Source organism: Pinus tabuliformis, chromosome 6, assembly GCF_031772625.1.
Source record: "Pinus tabuliformis cultivar Carrire ecotype Pingquan chromosome 6, CPIR1, whole genome shotgun sequence".
Classification (NCBI taxonomy): domain Eukaryota; kingdom Viridiplantae; phylum Streptophyta; class Pinopsida; order Pinales; family Pinaceae; genus Pinus; species Pinus tabuliformis.
In genome coordinates, this window is record NC_142292.1 from 97581843 (window position 1) to 97603738 (window position 21896).

The following is a 21896-nucleotide window of genomic DNA, read 5'->3' on the forward strand; positions in this document are numbered from 1 at the left end:
GGATATATGTTGGTTGCCTTAAGAACAGTTGCGTAAACACCCAAGTTCCCTTCACTGAAGTAGCGTATTTAAATCTAATTATGAAATGGAAAAAGTTATTGATTTGTAAACATTGATTCACCTCCCCCTCTCAGTATTACTCTGAACATATAGCACACACTGGAAGGGAGCTCCAACCCCCTGATCTCATTTACTCGCACCCACTGAAAGGGAGTCCTACCCCTTGATTTGATTTACCAACTACCACTGGAAGGAAGCTTCAAATACCTTAGTGAAGGATCCAACCCTCAACACTTCCAAGGACCACGTTTCATAAATTTTCACACTAGATCCACCTGATACAAAACATCACAACTTGTAGGCCACTTTTCATCAAATTTTCAGACTGGACCCACTACCATCATTTAAGCCCAATACCAAATACCAAAACTAAAACTGATCACTAGATCACTCAATCATTGAGCCAACTGAATCAACTAATCACTGAACCAACTAAGACCCAAATCAATCAACTTATTCTCAAGCAACCAAAGTTGTTAGATCATCATAACCAGAATAACTATACTAAACCCAAACACTGCATCAACTCACTAAACCAACTGAAAACCTTGATCAATAAAATTTCAGAATATATATTCTACTTTAATTTAGAAAATATGCATGTATACGTGACTTCCTTGAAGCATACCCACATACAAATCTCAAAACATTAAACCCTAAAACTGAATCGCTATCATTCGGAAACAAAGATTTAGCTACACCCTGAACCACTGAATCATTCTGAAATAATCACAAAATCATCACAGATATTTGATCACATACAACTAGTAGCATCATCATTCTTCAATCAATCAATTCAATTTTAATCATCATTGTTAAACCAAGATCATCAAGTAAGACTTCATTGACAGATAGCATAAACACAACAAGACCGGTCAGACATCTTATTCAGCAAAACCCTAGCTTATATACACAATTTCCATAAAACACTTCTGTGTGTATATGCACTTTTCAAGAATCAAACCCGCGTACAGATCTGAATCAATACATGACTTACCAACATTAAACCCATGTATATACACATCTTTCATGTTATCAAACCCATGTATAGATCTGCAACTATTGACTTATAGCTTTGTTGCACATCATACCTTTAGAACAAACCCATCTCTCTGCATACATAATAAAACATGCATCAGACATAAATATTACTGATCAAATCAATCCATTATCAATATAGTCATTTCAGATCTAATGGATTTGATCCATCATCGAATTCCTGAGTACATACTTAGTTTCAGATCAAACTATTCATTAATAGCCCATTACATGCACACTTACTTCAGATATAACTATTCATGAGATATTCATCACTTGCACACATAAACACTTTGATCTTCATCTTGTTATATAGCTTAGCCCTTATCCAATACCATAAGTCAAAACCACACTAATTTAGATGGTATTCTTTGACGAGATCAAATACCTATTGCTAGGCTCAATAATATGGGTCAATACCATGGTAAATACCCTTGGTATTTAGAATACCATGGTGTGGAAACAGTATGCGCCTTTTCTTCTTCATACCTACATATGTACATGGATTTATTTCATAAAACCTGTGTCTACTTGTTCAATCTTCATCTTTACCATTCATTTGTTTCTAAACTGATATTCCTTTATCCAATATTTTCTTCATATATACATTGGACTGAATGCTCATCCTGCTAACATCATGTTGACTTAAGTAGGTTTCCATCAAGGACAACACATTTTTCATAGTACCAACAATCTCCCCCTTTGGACTTGATGACAACCACTTTGGTGTTTGGTAACCAACACCTCTAGGTACCTATAAACTCATTTGTAGATATACCAATCATGCTCCAAACACCAAGCTTCTCTCCCCATTTGACATCAAGGGAAAATGGCTAACGAATGCTTAATGAAGGCTTCTCTCCCTTTGTTGACATGAGCAGTAGATCTGATTTTTTGAGTAAGTATATTGAATACTGACCATGCTCCCCCTGAGCACATGTTGAATTTTCTAAATATATACAAAGAAGTACATGACTCAATGACCCAACTAGACATGAAATTTCCTATCATCAATGACTCATGCTTACATTGATCACCCAACACAGTGAGGCACATGCCCAAAAAGATGGGATTACATGACTTGACCACAATAGTCCATACAGGACTGAATTTTACAATGATTACATCATTGGTCTTAAACCAGTGTATTAATACTTCAATAGGCATTAATTAAGAAATAACCATGTGCAGTAAGAATAGAATAAACCATCACACATAAGCAACACATAAACACACATGAACACTAGGATTTTTAGGTGGAAACCCAATGTGAGAAAAAACCATCGATGTTGTCATCTTTTTCTTCATATTTTATTATAATGAAAAACTTCTTACAATATTGTACTAACACAGACTCATACTAGCACATAGGCACCCACTTGCAGAAGGCTACAACCTTCTCTCGTTCTCCAGTGTTGGAATTATGATGCATGTGCTGTACTTGATGGAAACCCACTTGTAGCAGAACAAGTATATGGTAACTAGATTAATCTACAAGAGAGATCAGAGGTGACAGAATGATGGAACAGAGATAAATCTACAGTTCAGAGATGATAGAATGATGGACAGACAAAATGCATGGCAGTTGTGTTTACAGGATGTGACAAAATGTAGGGTAGTTCAAAGGAATCAGTTCAGAAGTGATGTATGATGACAACTCACATTATAACAGGTCTATTCAGAGGTAACAGAGTAATGGAGCATAAGAATAGGATGATGTAAAGGACTATAGATCAAAATCATGCAATTGAGGAAAAAGAATGTTTTCAGGTATGTTAAGTTGTATACATGCGTTCATTGTACAAAAAGAGCGTATACAAGTGGGTTCACTAAATAAAAAGAGCGTATACATATGCATGCACTTTCATAAGAGGAAAAGTGCGTATGGGTTTGAAAATAAAGGAAATATAAGATTAAAGAATACCAAGGGTCAATACCATGGTATTAGCCCACAATATTGAGAGGAATAATGGTTACTTGATCCCTTCCACGAATACCACAGGTTCTAAGTGTTGTTTTGGTCTAAGGTATTGAGAAAGGCTAAAACTATATAAGGAGGAGAAGATCAAAGGGCTAAGTGTACAAGGAATGAATATCTTATGAAGTGTTAGATCAAAATAGATTATGCATGTTATGGGTTTCTGATGCTTTGCTTGATCTAGACTAAGTATGCACCTGAGTGTTTGATAATGGATGAGATCTAATGATGGATGAGGATCATAATGACTTATCATTGTGTGATCTGATAATGGATAGGCTAGATTTGAGTGCTAAAAAATGTTTCGTCCTTTAAATTCTATGATAAAGGCATATCTGAAGTCTGGAATAGTTGCAAAGTTATAAGTTTTTATTTACAGATCTATATGTTGGTTTGCCTTGGTGAAGGCACGTATACATGTTGGTTAGGCACTTCCAAGTAGTGTATGCAGAAGAAAATCTTGTTGTTCGTTGATGACTGATCTATCTGATCGATGTTGTTTGTTTAGTGTTGTTTTTAAATGATGTCTTCATTAGATCTAAAAGTAAAATTGATTGTATAAGGAGATTGAGTCTGGTTCATTGATTGATTGAGTAAGAAGGGTGATCCTTGCTGTTATTTGTTTAAAACTCTATGATATGACAGTAGATCTTCATAATGTCATTTATTGGTACAGTTTATGGTTCAGAATTTTATGATTCGGTATCTTTAGAGGTATATGCAGGTTGGGTTAAATGAAGTAGCATATACATGCAGGTTGGCTTCATTGAAGTAGCGTATGCATTCTGACATATGATTTTTGAGGTTACAGTTGGTTGTGGTTGTTGATGCAGTGTTCTAGGTTCATATCTATGTACTGGTTACATTGATCTGTATGTTCCATTTGATTGGTTGAATTTTGATTAAGTGTTGGTTGACTGAGGTTTCAGTGATTAGTTTATTCAAAGATTGATGATTGAGTTTCTTATGGTTGATTCAGAGATTGATGATTGGGTTTAAGTTATATCATATATTGATGATTGGGTTTTATTTATTGGTTGATGCAGATTTATTTGATGGTTGTATTGCAATGGTGATTAATTTTGAACTTCAATGTTACTGATGGGTCAAGTATGAAAATTTGATGAAATGTGGCCTTCATATTGTGTTGTTGTGTACTAGGAGTATCCAATATAAAAATTTATGAAATGTGATCCCTGGAGGATACTGAGGGTTGGAGCCTTCAGTGAGGAAGTCGAAGCTTCCTGCCAGTAGTGGCTGGTGATTAGATCAAGGGGTTGGATCTCCCTTCCAGTATCATCTGGAGAACAAGTGAAGGTGGTAGGTCAGCGTCCGGTACAAGAGCTAGGGGGTTGTATCTCCCTTCCAGTAGAAGCTAGAGAATGAGAGAAGGTTGTATCCTTCTGCAGGTGGGTTCCTGCGTACTGGTATGAGTCTGCACTAGTACAAGTTTGTAAACATATTATTTTTTATATTAAAAGAAGATAAAGACAACAACAATAGGTGATTTTTCTCCCACATTGGGTTTCCACCTTAAATCTTGGTGTTCATGTGTGTTTCTTATGTGTGATGATTTATTTTGTTATTACTACACATGGTTACTATTTAATGTTTAATAAAGTACTGATGCACTGATTAAAGATCAACCTATGATGAATTAATTGAATCATAAGTTCACTGGATATACGTTGGTTGCCTTAATAACAGTTGCGTAAACACGCAAGTTCCCTTCACTGAAGTAGCATATATAAATCTGATTATGAAATGGAAAAAGTTATTGATTTGTAAATATTGATTCACCTCCCCCTCTCAGTATTATTCCCAACATCCAGCACACACTGGAAGGGAGCTCCAACCCCCTAATCTCGTTTACTGGCACCCACCGAAAGGGAGTCCTACCCCTTTATCTGATTTACCAACTACCACTGGAAGGAAGCTTCAAATACCTTAGTGAAGGATCCAACCCTCAGTATTTCCATGGACCACGTTTCATAAACTTTCACACTAGATCCACCTGATACAAAACATCACAACTTGTAGGCCATTTTTCATAAAATTTTCAAACTAGACCCACTACCATCATTTAAGCGCAATACCAAATACCAAAACTGAAACTGATCACTAGATCACTCAATCATTGAGCCAACTGAATCAACTAACCATTGAACCAATTAAGACCCAAATCAATCAACTTACTCTCAAGCAACCAAAGTTGTTAGATCATCATATCCAGAATACCTATACTAAACCCAAACACTGCATCAACTCACTGAACCAACTGAAAACCTTGATCAACAAAATTTCATAATATATACGCTACTTTAATTTAGAAAATTTACATGTATACGCCACTTCCTGGAAGCATACCCACGTACAAATCTCAAAACATTGAACCATAAAACTGAATCACTATCATTCGGAAATAAAGATTTAGCTACACCCTAAACCACTGAATCATTCTAAAATAATCACAAAATCATCACAGATATTTGATCACATACAACTAGTAGCATCATCATTCTTCAATTAATCAATTCAAATTTAATCATCATTTTTAAGCCCAGATCATCAAGTAAGACTTCATTGACAAATAGCAGAAACACAACAGGACCAGTTAGACATCTTATTCAGCAAAACCCTTGCTTATATAGACACTTTCCATAAAACACTTCTGTGTGTATATGCACTTTTCAAGAATCAAACCCACGTATAGATCTGAATCAATACGTGACTTACCAACATTAAACCCATGTATATATGCATCTTTCATGTTATCAAACCCACGTATAGATCTGCAACTATTGACTTATAGCTTTGTTGCACATCATACCTTTAGAACAAACCCATCTCTCTGCATACATAATAAAACATGCATTAGACATAAATTTTACCAATCAAATCAATCGATAATCAATATAGTCATTTCAGATCTATTGGATTTGATCCATCATCAAATTCCTGAGTGCATACTTAGTTTCATATCAAACTATTCATTAATAGCCCATTACATGCACATTTACTTCAGATCTAACTATTCATGAGATATTCATCACTTGCACACATAAACACTTTGATCTTCATCTCATTATATAGCTTAGTACTTATCCAATACCATAGGTCAAAACCACACTAATTTCGATGGTATTCTTTGACGGGATCAAATACTTGTTGCTAGGCTCAATAATATGGGTCAGTACCATGGTAAAGACCCTTGGTATTTAGAATACCATGGTGTGGAAACACTGAAACAGTATGTGCCTTTTCTTCTTCATATTTGCATATGTACATGGATTTATTTCACAGAACCCGTGTATACTTCTTCAATCTTCATCTTTATCATTCCTTTGTTTCTATACCGATATTCCTTTATCCAATCTTTTCTTCATATATGTATTGGACTGAATACTCATCCTGCTAACATCATGTTGAATTAAGTAGGTTTCCATCAAGGACAACACATTTTCCATAATACCAACAATATCCCCCTTTGGACTTGATGACAACCACTTTGGTGTTTGGTCACCACCACCTCTAGGTACCTATAAACTCATCTATAGATATACCAATCATTCATCAAAAACCAAGCTTCTCTCCACCTTTGACATCAAAGGCTGACAAATGCTTAATGAATGCTTCTCTCCCTTTGTTGACATGAGCATTGTAGATCTAACTTTTTGAGTAATTATATTGAATACTGACCATGCTCCCCCTGAGCACATGTTGAATTTTTTGAATATATACAAAGAAGTACATGACTCAATCACTCAACTAGACATGAACTTTCCTATCATCAATGACTCATGCTTACATTGATCACCCAACACAGTGAGGTTACAAACTACATCACATGCCCAAAAAGATGGGATTACATGACTTGACCACAATAGTCCATACATGACTGAATTTTACAATGATTACATTATAGGTCTTTACATGAACTTTACATCAAATGAGAGATATGAAATTTATAATCAATACCAAATACCTTTGTTGTGAGGTAGCAAGACCAAGATAGTCTTCAACAACCATCATATACTATGTAGGAACTGCACCATAGATAGCAACAACAATAACTCATCATCAATATGCGAGATAATACAATTTATCTTCAGTATCATCATCCTATGACCAAGCATGTAGCATCAACATCATAATATTTTTCCATAGAGATCATCTTATCAACTCATCCTCTTGACTTTATTAAGGTCAACTTTCTCTTTCCCTTAGTAGGAAGAGCCTAAATCCATATTCTCAAAGCATAGCATTTATTTTCATGCATCAACTAAGCATATGCCATGTATCCAAGTATCATCCAACATATATAACATTAAAATATCAATAACCATATCTTCACAAGGCCATTTGCATCATATCATGTACATGTAGCTCATGTAAGAACCATAGGCATCATCCATGACACTAGCATCATCATAAAATAATCATAGCAAGGTCTACATGTTCTTTCCACAACAATCCCCAACATAACATACATGTATCATCACTAGAGATTTTTTTATCATGCCACATATATAATAATCAACCATGATTAGCAACTCATGCATCATCATTCATGAACTTCATCAACATAACCAACATCACCATTGATAAGCATCATTATGTACCAAGGAATTATAAAGCAAACATAATACCAACAATGCATTATTAGAAGCATAGAAAATGCTCCCCCTTAACCTATTCCAAATATTCACTTTCAAATCTGGTCATATCATCTCATATAGTAGTAAGGACATCAAAGTATCTTCATTAATTGGTTATCCATCAAGGCATCAACAACTTATAAAAGCCAAAACCACTTGTAAATAACATCAACGAACTGTAGCAATCAATCATCAGAACAAGAAAGCTAAATAATAATTTTCTAAAGCATATCAAATCCTTTTCCAAACTCTGTCCCATTGTTTCCTCATCATAGAAAAACATAGGTGATTGCTCAGATCAGAACACGCATATATACGTGACTTGTCTTCATAGGATCTGTGTACATAAAATAAAATATTGAAACTTCACAAATTTAGCTCCCCGTGAGCCTGTACTGTATGTACCTATTCGCGGTTACTACACCAAATGCACTGTCAGTAATATAAGCAACATGAATATCAAAAAAATCATGGGAATCATCAAGATAAAAAATGTATTTCTCCCCCTAAGATTATACATCATTGATCCTGAGGACCTGATAATAATCTTCTGCTCTTACAAGTTCATGTACCTCACATCACTTTTGCAGTCACTATTAGAAGTATTATTTTAAGAATAATGGACTGCAATGGGCACCATCTTCTTTTACTTTGATTCTGAGTCCTCCTCATATCCAAGACTTTAGTTCTTCAAGCACATATAATTTGTCTAGGTTTCTCTATCCTCCTGCTATGCCTATTTTAGTTTCTTCATCCATAACCTTGCACTTGGTTTATGTAAATACAATTATATTTCCTTTATCTTCCATTTGACCTACACATACAATATTCTTCTTGATCCCTTGAACTAATAAAGTATCAGTTGCTCCTTTATGTTTATTAATTTTGTCTCTACCCTTTCCTAGAACTTTTGTTGGAGCATTGTTTCCAAGAATAAATTTACCATATTGGCTTTTCTTGAGAGACTCCACCTTACTCTCATCTCCAGTCATGTGTTGAGAGCATTTGCTATCTATGTACCATTCATCTTCTTCTTCAAATGAGTAGAGAGCAAGACTACACCTTATAAGTTCTACTTATTACGAGAAATGTTGGTGGATCCATCATTTTCAGGTCTTCTAACATCAATATTCTTATGTGGTTGTTGTCCATGTTGTCTAAGGCGATCAATAGATTTGTTCCTGCATTCTCTTGCTATATGCCCAAACTTGTTACAAGCATAACATCTTACATGAGGAGAGGAATCATAATATTTCTATTTCATATTCCTTCTATTGCAATAAATAGCTTTGTGACCAAATATATTGCAAGAAAAATAATATCCCTTAAAAAGCCTGAGTACTTGGAATTTGATGATCTTTCTGTGAAATGGTTATTTGCTTGAAACAATCTACTTCTACAATTTGTTGTAACGTGTCCATAATTATGACATACAAAGCATTCAACATTATTGATCAGAGGAGAGAATTTATTAACATTTCTATAGTTAGGAGTAAATGATTTTCTTTGAAGATTCACTTTCCTTGGTTGTTGATCAGGTTGACTTCTTATCTCTTTGTTGAGCATCTCAAGTTTTTCATTGTTACCATTTAAATTCCTTGCCTCAGCTTGTGAACTAGATTCTCCTTCAACAATTTCATGAAAACCAAGACCAAATTTGATGGCGGGAGGCCTTTGACTACTAATAATATTATCCAAAATCTTAGTACTATCTTGAAATCTCAAATGTTTATCCTTTTCTTCTAATTTACCTTTTAGAATGTTTACCTCAACCTCCATTCTTTGATATTGTTTTTCCTTTTCTATATAATTCTTCTTCATACCTTCTTCAAATCTTCCTCCTTCTTCTACTTGCTCCTTTAATTTGAGAATCTCTTCTTTCAACCCATTTTCTTATTCTTCAAATGCTTGAAATAGTTCTTCATTTCACTTATCTGATTTTTGAAGATCTTCTCTTAGAGAGACGATCTCAACTTCAAGACCTTCATAATATTCTTTAGATTCCATAGCATCATTTTCTGATTTAATATTATCCTTGTTATCATATGCATGCAAGTTATATTTAATATTAACAATATTTTTCAAAGCAAGATCAAGTTTTGTTCTAAGATCAAAAACTTCTTCTAACATTTCTTCTTCTGAATCAGAAACTCCGTAACATAACAAAGGTTTTTTCGTTTTTTGATACATTGTTAGGGATAGGATTACCTGGTAGTTCCCTCGATGAGGAATCTTCCTTTGGGATTCATTCATGGATTTCTTGTAGCTTATCCCATACTTGTTTTGTAGTTGTATAATGCATAACCTTATTTAATGTTAAATCGGGTATGCTTTAAAAGATGTCACTCAAATCCTTACTGTTCTTTTGCACTCCCTCATCTGATGGATGAATCTTGGTGTAGCCACTGAATACTAGATAACAAACATCAAGGTTCATTAGATTAGACTTCATCTTTCTTTCCATTGTTTATAATTATATTTTCTTAGCATAGGCACATCTATATTTTCCATTATTTCTATCTTGCCTTGATCTTCTGCTTCTAGAGGCATCATTTTTGAATTTTTGACGCAGGAGGTTGACGAACAATGAGGTGGTCGTCTTTTATTAGACTAATGGTTAACTTTATAACCAATCAAGTGTGTGCAAACAGATTCTTTATGTGTGTTTGCCTTCTAAGATTTCCGCTTTATCTGACCAATCACTGTCAGTCCCACCTTGACTTTTCCTTTTAGTTGAGCACTTCAATCCGCACAGTTGATCTCAAACCTCCAGATCCAACGGATATTGCATCGTCCGCTCTCAACTTACCCAGACGATCTCCATCGTCGATATTACCCGTCTAATTGAATGGTCGTCATGCAATCTCGTGCGAATTCTTGCACAGTCGATATCAAATCAAGAGTGCACGAGAAAAGTGTTTTTCCTCGGCCACGTGTCGGCTGCTAAGGTTAGTCACACGGACTTGGAACAATACCATTTACCTCCTTTCGGGCATGTGAGATACCACTTTCCGCTTATCAAATACAGCCCGCGTGATTTATTTCATTCTTTAAGAAAAAGCACTTAAGGAAAGGTTTTTAGCATTTAATCTCATTATTAACACTTAATACTAATTCGACTGCGATTTATGAATAAAGTGTTATAAATAGAGAAAATGCCCGATTAAGTCCAGAACACCGATACACATATATGAATGAACTTGGCCCTCTCAGCTCGATTACAACAGTTTGTCTGACCTCTTTTTAATCTCAAAACCTATCTCTGTCACTCAAAACTCTCGCTTACACACTTTGTTCTCAATCATCTAATCTCTATCATTACATTCTTTTTCTCTTTTATGAATCGAATCCTATCCTAACTGCATTAACAACTCGATCCCTATTTTAATCAATCTAACAATTAAATCTCTATTTTCAAGCTCTTTTACACACCTTTACTAGAAACTTATCTCTTATTCTAAAAATAATACAATATTATAATTATTACAATAATGAAGTAAAGATCATTGACCACTCACGTCAACGAAATTCATCTCATTTTAGCCACAACATGTGAACATACAATCACATTGTTGGCTAAGTCTAGATGCTCCTGCATTAGACTCCCAAGGAAGAAAAGAATTCTTCATCAAACTTTTAGGGTTGACTCCATACTTCTGCAAATCTGTTGTTGTTAACCAACTGGCATCCTCCATTGGTTGTCCCTTCCATTTGACTAGATGCTGAAAATAAACATGTCCTCTAGTTCTTTTGGATACTCTTTTCTCCAAAATAGCTTCTACTTCTTTCTTGACTTTCTTTGGCATTTGCTCTTCTTAGTTTAAAGTTTGAAATTCATCTTCTGTAGGTTCCTTTTGTAGCTCTGTCTCTATCTCTTTGTATGGATACAAATCTGCAACATTGAAAATAGGTGATATTCCAATTCCTTCTGGCAATTCAATTTCATAAGCATTAGTTGAAAACTTCCTCACAATTCTGCATGGTCCTATCTTTTTCATCTTTAGTTTATTGTAAGTCCCAACAAGAAATATTTCCTTTCTCAAGTATACCATCACTATATCTTCCACTTGGAATTCTTTTTCTCTCCTCTCCATATCATCTCTTTGTTTGTATTTGCCAATGCTTTCCTGCAATCTGTCTTTGACGTCTTCTTGTAGTCTCTGCATCTGCTCTACAAACTCTTCAACTTTTGCACTTCTTGTCTCCTGTTTACCCAAATTTCTGAGCTCATACACACCTCTTGGATTCATTCCAAAAACAATCTGAAATGGACTCATTCCAGTACTTCGATTTGGAGTGTCATTATAAGCAAACTCAGCTTGAGAAAGTGCTAAATCCCACTGCTTAGGATTTTGATACACTAAACTTCTCAATGTGTTCCCCAAGTTTCTGTTTACTACTTCGGTCTATCCATCTGTTTGAGGGTGATATGTTGAATTGAAACTAAGGTTGGCACCTAGTTTCTTCCAAAGAGCTCCAAAAATGCACAACAAACTTTGTATCCCTATCAGACACAATACTTATAGGCAATCCATGTAACCTTACAACTTCTGAAAAAACATATTAGCAATATGTGTTGCATCACTAGTCTTTTTACATGCAATGAAATGTGCCATTTTGGAAATCTATCCACCACAAAAAAATGGAAGCATTCCCTCTTTGAGTTCTAGGTAACCCTAAAACAAAATCCATACTAACTGCATCCCATGGTCGGTATGGTATTGGCAATGGCTGGTACAATCCTGTATTTTGGCTTCTCCCTTTAGCATGCTGACATATCCTGCACTTCTCAACAAATCTCTTAACATCAGTTTTCATCTTTGGCCAATAGTAAAAAGAATTTACCTGAGAAAAGGTTTTGTCTTGTCTAAAGTGACAAGATAATCCTCCACTGTGTTTCTCCTTGATTATGTTTTCCCTCATAGAACATTTGGGAATGCACAATATGTTACCTTTAAACAATAAATCTCCTTGGATAAGATAATCTAACCACTAACTTTTGTTATGAATTATTGGATTTTGTAGAACTACATAAATATCTTTGAATTCTACATCATCTTTATACATATCAACCATTTCTTCAAATCCTAGAACACCAACTTTTAATTCTTGCACAATGAAATTTACTCTGCTCAAAGCATCAACAACTTTGTTCAACTTACCACTTGTGTGTTTTATCACAAAAGTAAAACTCTGTAAAAACTCTACCCACTTGGCATGCTTCTGGTTCAATTTTGGTTGGTTGTTTATAAACTGTAATGCATGATTGTTAGAATACAATACAAACTCCTTTGGTAGCAAATAATGTCTCCATTTTTTAAAGTTGCACAATAGCATAAAATTATTTATCATAAGAAGAATACTTCTTAGCTTCATTTATTTTCTCACTAAAGTAAGCTATTGGTCTCTGTTCCTGACTCAAAACTGCTCCAATTGCAACTCCACTAGCATCAGTTTCAACTTGGAAAACTTTCCCAAAATCAAGTAAAGCGAAAACTAGTTTATCTGTAATTTTCTTCTTCAGCAACTTAAAATTTATGTTTGCTGCTTCTATCCCCTTGAATGGCTGATTAGTCTCTTTGATTGTTTCAATAATTGGTGCACAAATCTAACTAAAACTTCTGATAAATTTTCTATAAAAACTTGCAAGACCATGAAAGCTTCTTACCTCAAATATGTTTCTTAGAGTAGGCCAGTTCCAAATTGCTTGGACTTTCTCTAGATCCATTTTCAAACCTTCTTGAGAAACTACAAATCCCAAATAGATTAATTCTTCTTTCATGAAACTACATTTCTTCAGATTTATCAGCAGTTTCTCTTTCTGCAGAGTTCTTAAAACCAACTTAATATGCTCCAGATGTTCTTCTTTGCTTCTACTGAAAACTAAAATATAATCAAGATAAACAATGACCAACTTGCCTGCATATTACTTCAAGACTTCATTCATTAATCTCATGAATGTACTAGGTGCATTAGTGAGTCCAAAAGGCATCACTAACCACTCATACAAACCACTATTTGTTTTAAATGCAGTCTTCCATTCATCTCCCTCTCTAATCCTTATTTGATGATATCCACTCTTCAGATCTATCTTAGTAAAATACCTTGACCCACTTAAACAATCCATCAAATCATCCATGCACGGTAAAGGAAATCTAAACCTGATTGTGATTTTGTTTATGGCTATAGAATCTGTACACATACGCCATTCACCACCTTTCTTTGGAATGAGTACTGTTGATACATTACATGGACTAAGTCTCTCTCTGATCAATCCCTTATCCATCATTTCCTGCACTTGTCTTCCAACTTCTACATTTCCTTAAGGAGTTAATCTATATGCTGCTTTGTTTGGCAAACTTTCTCCAAGTATTAGATCAATATGATGACTAATACTCCTAATTGGTGGTAATGCATTTAGTAGCTCATCCACAATAATATCGGCACAATCATTCAATAGATTTTTGATTTCTTCAGGTAAATCATCTAAATTTGTGGAAGTTAAAATTACCTTAGGTCTCCTTATGACAACCAAATGCATTTGTTCATCCTTCTTGACTTCTTGCAGCAATTCTTTCCCACTCATCAGCATAACATTGTTTCCACGCACTTCTTTTCCTGCTTCATCCTTCAATGGCATCAATGTGTGTTTATTTCCATCCTTCTCAAAAGTGTAAGTATTTCTTCTCCCATCATGAATAGCTTTCTAAGCAAATTGCCAAGGTCTTCCCAACAATATGTGGCATACATCCATTGGCATTACATCATATAATACCACATCCTTATAAGTACCAATCTATATCTCTACCTTGCATTGTTATGTCACAATAAGCTGATGTTCTTTTTGCAGCCATGATACTTTGCAAGGAGTAAGGTGTACTATTTTCACTAATCCCAACTTGTCCACCATTTTTGTAGAAACAAGGTTATCTGTGCTTCTACTGTCAATTATCACTTTGCAGCATTTTCCCTTGGACTTGCATGTAGTTCTGAATAAACTCTTTCTCTGAGCTGGTTCTCCTGTCTCCTTCTCTACCTTAAGCAATACCCTTTCAACAACAAGGATTCTTCTACTTCGGGTGATTCTTCCTTGTCTGCAATTTGAGGTTTTTCTTCCTTTGCCTCAGCCACATTCACATTCCTCTGATTTGTTTCTTTATTATGAGGACATTCCCATGATCCATGTCCCCATCCTCCACATGTATAACACCGGATTTCTCTTCCTCGACCTCTTCCTCTAGGTGCAAATCTTCCTCTACTAAAGTCTCCTCTGTTCCTTTGATTTAACTTCCTCAACATCTTCTCTTATGCCTTCAAAGCAACTTGATAGGCATCTTCAATTGTCTTCAGACTCAGCAAGCTGATTTCATCCTGTATGTCATATCTCAAGCCATTGATATACCTGGCTACCTTCTCTTCATCATCCTCTACATGTCCTGCTCTAATGTTCAGCTTATAAAACTCTACTGTATATTCTTTGACAGTCATACCTTTTTGTCTCAAGTTTTGTAATTGTCTAAAAAGATTTAACTGATAATCATTTGGCATAAATTTGGCTTTCAATTTACTTACCATTTTATCCCATTTTTTTATTTTGGACTTCCATTTTCTTGCTCTGGATGTTTGTAATTCATCCCAACAATCTGGTAACTAAATGACCCTTCAATCTGGTAACTACAAATTATGAGGACATTCCCATGATCCATGTCCCCATCCTCCACATGTATAACACCGAATTTCTCTTCCTCGGCCTCTTCCTCTAGGTGAAAATATTCCTCTACTAAAGTCTCCTCTCTGTGGTGGTCTACTACTTGAACTTCCTGTTTCACTCTAATGGTGATGAAATCTTGGTCTAGTAGTTCCTCTACCTCTTTTTGAACTCTTCCCTCTATTCCTTTGATTTTTCTTCCTCAACATCTTCTCTTCTACCTTCAAAGCAACTTGATAGGCATCTTCAATTGTCTTCAGACTCAGCAAGTTGATTTCATCCTGTATGTCGTATCTCAATCCATTGATATACCTAGCTACCTTCTCTTCATCATCTTCTGCATGTCCTGCTCTAATGTTCAGCCTATAAAACTCTTCTATATATTCTTTGACAGTCATACCTTTTCGTCTCAAGTTTTGTAATTGCCTAAAAATATTTAACTGATAATCTTTTGGCATAAATTTGGCTTTCAATTTACTTACCATTTTATCCCATTGTTTTATCTTGGACTTCCCTTTTCTTGCTCTAGATGTTTGTAATACATCCCAACAATCTGGTAGCTACATGACCCTTCAATCTGGTAACTGCAAATTTCACCTTATTTTTGTCATCAACCTCCTCCTCATAGTCAAAATACTTATCCAATGAACTGATCCAGTCCATCAACTCTTCTACATTGAGATTCCCATCATACAAAGGTATTTCCATATTTAGTGTTCCACTTGCTTTAGCCAACACCTTAAGAACTTTGGCAACTTCACTTTCAACCTCTTATTCTCCCTCAGAAGATTGTCGCACTGGCATCTCCTTCATCAGTTTCTCTCCTCTAAGCAGTCTCCATTGTCTCCATCCTTGTACGCAAACTCTGGATCTCATCCAGCAAAACTGCATTCGCTACAGGTCTCCCCCGACCTATGCCAGCTCCTCTCCTTGGTGGCATGTTTACGGTAATAAACATAATCTCTATGCTCTAATACCAAAATGATGCAGGGGGTTGACGAACAATGAGGTGGTCATATTTTATTAGACTAATGGTTAACTTTATAACCAATCAGTTGTGTGCAAACAGGTTCTTTACATGTGTTTGCCTTCTAAGATTTCTGCTTTATTTGACCAATCACCACCGGTCCCACCTTGAATTTTCCTTTTATTCGAGCACTTCAATCCACACCATTGATCTCAAACCTCCAGATTCAATGGATATCACGTCAACCACTTTCAACTTACCCAGACGAACTCCACCGCCAATATTACTCGTCCAATCGAACAGTCGTTGCGCAATATCGCGTGGATTCTTGCATGGTCGATATCAAATTGAAAGCGCGCCAGAAAAGTGGTTTTTCTCATCCATGTGTCGGCTACTAAGGTTAATCGTGCGAACTTGGAACAATACCATTTACCTCCTTTCGGGTGCGAGATACTACTTGCCACTTATCAAATACAGCCCACGTGCTTTATTTCATTCTTTAAAAAAAAGCACTTAAGGAAAGGTTTTTAGCATTTAAGCTCATTATTAACACTTAGTACTAATTCGACTATGATTTATGAATAAAGTGTTATAAATGGAGAAAATACCCAATTAAGAATGCCAATACACATATACGAATGAACTTCTACACCAAAATTAACACGCAACACCACACTTGATCATTTATTCAACAAAATGTAAAGTACTGAGTCTTGGCCCTCTCGGCTCAATTACAACAGTTTGTCTAACCTTTGTTCAATCTCAAACCCTATCTCTGTCACTCAAAACTCTCGCTTACACACTCTATTCTCAATCATCTAATCTCTATCATTACATTCTTTTTCTCTTTTATGAATCAAATCCTATCATAACTGAATTAACAGCTCGATCCCTAGTTTAATCAATATAACAATTAAATCTCTATTTTCAAGCTCCGTTACACACCTATACTAACAACTTATCTCTTAATCTAAAAATAATACAATATTCTAATTATTACAAAATGAAGTAAAGATCATTTTCGAGAGGTCCAACCCTCTCTATTAAAACTGACTTTGACCACTCAAGTCAATGAAATTCATCTCATTTTAGCCACAACATGTGAACATACAATCACATTGCTAGCTAAGTCTGAATGCTCCTGCATCAATTTTTTTTCTCTTTAGAGTGCTTACTTTCAGTTTTACCCATGAGTGCAAGTTTAGTTGTTTCACTGTCATAATTATTATCATTATTGCATAGACAAGGAATTGGACCACAGTTAGAACAAAAGCTCATAACTAATAAGTATTTGTTACCATCTTCTTCATTCTTGATCAATAGAATGTGAGGTTCTCCAAAACCTAAATATTTGTTGACATCTGTAACTATTACTACATCTTATATATCATTATCATAGTTTCCTTAATCCCTCCTTTGAGCTATATTCTTCTTTCCCATCATCTTGATAGATCTCATTTAAGCGATCAAGCTTCTTCTGAAGGACCTAGCTCTCATACCAATTGTTGGAAAAATACTGAGAAGGGTAGGTGGGGGGCGGGGGGGTGAATCAATATTTTAAAACTCACTTAAACTTTTCTTTTCTTATCTAGATTTATGTACGCGACTGTAATGAAGTAAACATGTGTATGTACATGATTGTTACGCAGACGACTAGCGTTTATCCAATTAACTTACTTTTCAGTTAATTCATCATCTGTTTAAATTAAGCCAGTGTATTAGTACTTCAATAGTCATTAATTAAGAAGTAACCATGTGCATTAGGAATAGAATAAACCATCACACATAAGAAACACATCAACACACATGAACACCAAGATTTTTAGGTGGAAACCCAATGTGGGAAAAACCACCGATGTCATATTTGTCTTCATCTTTTATTATAATGAAAATTTTCTTACAATCTTGTACTGGTGCAGAGTCATACCATCACGCAGGCAGCCACCTACAGAAGGCTACAACCTTCTCTCGTTCTCCAGCACCCACTAGAAGGGAGCTCCAACCCCCTGATCTCGTTTACCGGCACCCACTAGAAGGGAGCTCCTACCCCCTAATCTGATTTACCAGCTACCACTAGAAGGAAGCTTCGACTCCCTTACTGAAGGCTCCAACCCTTAGCACTTCTGTGGACCATGTTTCATAAATTTTCACATTGGATCCACTTGATACAAAACATCACAACTTGTAGGCCACTTTTCATCAAATTTTTAGATTAGACCCACTATCATCATTTAAGCCCAATACCAAATATCAAAACTGAAATTGATCACTATATCACTCAATCATTGAACCAACTGAATCAACCAATCACTGAACCAACTGAGACCCAAATCAATCAACTTATTCTCAAACAACCAAAGCAGTTAGATCATCATAACCAGAATACCAATACTGAACCCAAACACTGCATCAACTCAATGAACCAACTAAAAAACCTAATCAATAAAATCTCTGAATATATACGCTACTTTACTTTATCAAATCCACATGTATATGTGACTTCCTTGAAGCACACCTACATATAAATCTCAAAACATTGAACCCTGAAACTAAATCACTGGCATTCTTAAAAAAACATTGAGTTACACCCTGAACCACTGAATCATTCTAAAATAATCACATAATCATCACATATCTTTGATTACATACAGCTAGCAACATCATCATTCTTCAATCAATCAATTCAACTTTAGCCATCATTGTTAAGCCCAGATCATCAATGAAGATTTCATTAACAGATAGCAGAAACACAGGAAGACTAATTAGATTGATTAGACATCTTATTTAGCAAAATCCTAGCTTATACACATGCTTTCCACAAAACACTTCCGTGTGTATACGTATTTTCCACAAAAAACTTCCACGTATATATGCACTTTCCACAAAACACTTCCATGTGTATACACGCTCACCACAAAACACTTCCATGTGTATACGCACTTTTCAGGAATCAAACTCGCGTACAGATCTGAATCAATACACAACTTACCAGCATTAAACCCATGTATATACACGCCTTTCAGGTTATCAAACCCACATGCATATCTTCAACTACTGATTTATAGCTTTGTTGCACATTATACCTTCATAACAAACCCATCTCTCAGCGTACATAATAAAACATACATTAGACATAAATATTACTGATCAAATCAATCTATTATCAATATAGTCATTTCAGATATATTGGATATGATCCATCATTAAATTCTTGGGTGCATACTTAGTTTCAGATCAAACTATTCATGAGATATTCATCACTTGCACACATAAACACTTTGATCTTCATCTCCTTATGTATCTTAGCCCTTATCCAATACCATAGGTCAAAACCACACTAATGTCGATGGTATTCTTTGATGGGATCAAATATTTGTTGTTGGGATCAATACTATGGGTCAATACCATGGTAAAGACCCTTGGTATTTAGAATACCATGGTGCGGAAACTGTATGTGCCTTTTCTTCTTCATATATGTGTATGTATGCGGCTTTTTTCATAGAACCCATGTATACTTCTTCAATCTTCATCTTTATCATTCCTCTGTTTCTGAACTAATATTCCTTTAATCAATCTTTCTATCATATCTACATTGGCCTAAAAACTCATCCTGCTACCATCATGTTGACTTAAGTAGGTTTCCATCAAGGACAATACATTTGTCATAATGGCAAGATTAATGTTTAGAAGAGATGCTTTAATGTTAATGTTTAGAAGAAGGAATTGTATTCACATACATTTTGTAAAAAATTTCAGATATAATCTAACATGAATGTTTCATATGTTCACCATTTGCAGTTAACTTGTTTGTTGAATGAAAATTTTGATAATATAGCATTGTCTGGTTCAGGTTCAAATGAACATATGTTGAGAGATGTTAGTTTTTTTTTAAGAACATGTCCATACTATTAATTTACTTTTATTATATCGGTATTGTGAAGAAATTAAAGGAATAATTATATAATTAAATTTTAACATATTTCCATCCATCCAGTATTTTTGACACTACGTAACTTTGTTCCTCTATATTAGGAGATGTGCCAGAGATTGGCTTGTCACAAGTATTCAATATTTCAACTTTGTTTCGTTATAAATTGAAACAATTTTCATTAAAAACGAGATCTATCTTACAATTTTAAAATTTTCAAATTTTAGGTTTATGAAGGAAGATTTCCTTCTCCGGGGACATTAGTGATGGATTCAGCAATGGGGATTAGATCGCTTATATAATTTGAAAAACTTGTTATAATTTTTTTAATATTATGAGTTCATGCATTTTCATGTGCAAATTTTTATTTTTAATATATACATGTACATGTGTTGTATAGGGAATCCACAAGGGTGCAATGCAGGGGGAACACCACGAGTTCTTGAGTGGAATTTGAAACTTTTTATAATTTTGATTTGATGATAAAATTATCATTTAATTTTAATACATTAAAATTTAATTTAAAGGTACAAAATATTATGTATATATGCATATTACACATGTTGTGTAGGGCATCCATGAGGATGAGGATGATGATAGATATAGATGCGAGCGAGATTCTCCTTGATGCATATTTGTATTTCACGGTCTTTTTATTATATTTACTTTTATCATGATATAAATTTTGGACATATTTTTCATACAAATATTTATTATGAATTGATATTTAATATAAAAAATTTGGAGTTTATACATTTTTCATGGTAAATCTTATAATGTTTTAGAAGATAATATGGATTTGGGTTTGTTGGGTGCAGCATAGGGCTTATAAATGTACCAACATTTAATTTGTCAGTCCAGAAATTTCATGAACTTCGAGACGCGACACTAGAAATGCCAAGAAATCCCCTGGAAACCTACAAAACAAATGCTAGTTTATCTTGCATATTAATCTCATTAATAAATGAAATCCTGCACTAAAGATAATTCAAGAAAACGTCAATCCAAGCAATCAATGCGAAAGGAAATTCTAATTACAAGCAAACAGAAGGGAAAACTAAACTAGAAATAAAGCAGTGTCGCATAATAACGAAAAGATTGTAAATGTTGGAAGCAATTCAAAACCATTCTGCTTGCACTAGTTCTACCTGCACTAATTCTGCCTGTACTAATTTGGTGTAAAGATAACTTGAAAGCATCAGCAACATAATAAGGAAATTTACTGTGTAAATGAACTCATGAAAGAAATTAGATTAAAATGAATTTCTCGCCTTCCTTGCCCTAAAAATAATGTTGGCATTATGATACAGGTGTTGTCCTTGATGGCAACTCACTCAGATGACAGATCATAGTGCAGCAGGTCAATAGCAAATAATTACAGATCAGACTACAAAGAATGAAGGAAAAGAGGTATACGTAGGTTCACAATGACAAAGGAGCATATACACGCTGGTTAATAGACCAAAAGGAGCGTATAACGTACACAAGCACTTTCACAGAAGGAAAAGCGCATATATCTTGGAAAATTAAGTTTTGGTCCAAGGTATTTGGTCCATGGT